Below are 671 nucleotides of genomic sequence, written 5' to 3' on the forward strand. Positions count from 1 at the left end.
TGACCAGGAATTCACAGAATCCCCAGGGACACCCAGTGACCGGGACACACTCAATGACCAGGAATCCCTGGGACATTCAGTGACAGGGGGACACACTCTGTGACCAGGAATCCCTGGGGACACTCAGTGACAGGGGGACACACTCAGTGACCAGGAACTCCAGGGACACCCAGTGACAGGGACACACTCAGTGACCAGGAATCCCTGGGGTCACTCAGTGACAGGGGACACACACTCAATGACCAGGAATCCCTGGGGACACTCAGTGACAGGGTGGCACTCAATGACCAGGAACTCCAGGGACACCCAGTGACAGGGACACAATGACCAGGAATCCCTGGGGACACCCAGTGACAGGGACACAATGACCAGGAATCCCTGGGACATTCAGTGACAGGGACACACTCAATGACCAGGAATCCCTGGGACACTCAGTGACAGGGACAAACTCAGTGACCAGGAATCCCCACGGACACTCAGTGACAGGGACACAATGACCAGGAATCCCTGGGGTCACCCAGTGACAGGGGGGACACCCACACTCCATGACCAGCAATCCCCAGAACCCCAGGAATCCCTCAGTGACCGAGCACCACGGGGGATGTGTTGATGTGAATCCAGCACAATCCCAGCAGGGCTGCCGTGAGGAGCCCAGAGAAGCTCGCACTCCC

The sequence above is a fragment of the Zonotrichia albicollis genome, chromosome 26, assembly GCF_047830755.1.
Source record: "Zonotrichia albicollis isolate bZonAlb1 chromosome 26, bZonAlb1.hap1, whole genome shotgun sequence".
Classification (NCBI taxonomy): domain Eukaryota; kingdom Metazoa; phylum Chordata; class Aves; order Passeriformes; family Passerellidae; genus Zonotrichia; species Zonotrichia albicollis.